The sequence below is a fragment of the Pygoscelis adeliae genome, unplaced genomic scaffold (genome assembly GCF_000699105.1).
Source record: "Pygoscelis adeliae isolate BGI_AS28 unplaced genomic scaffold, ASM69910v1 Scaffold89, whole genome shotgun sequence".
Classification (NCBI taxonomy): Eukaryota; Metazoa; Chordata; class Aves; order Sphenisciformes; family Spheniscidae; genus Pygoscelis; species Pygoscelis adeliae.
In genome coordinates, this window is record NW_008825559.1 from 615,268 (window position 1) to 615,523 (window position 256).

Consider the following 256-nt stretch of genomic DNA (forward strand, 5'->3'; position numbering starts at 1 on the left):
GGCTGTTGCTGAGGAGCGGAGATGCTGCTGGAGGAAATTTCACCTCTTCGGGAACCACTCAGATGGTGGGAGATGACAAAAGTGCACTGAAGGGTTTTGCTTGATCTGTCCGGATCCTGTAAACGGGGGCTGGTGCAGGCTGAAGACCAGAGTGGGGGGGAGCGTTGAGGGAGAGCGGGGCCAGCTGGGGACAGCAGAAAGCTCAGCACCTGCCAGCACCGCGGGCGGGGACTGGCTGCCGCCACCCACCCTCGCC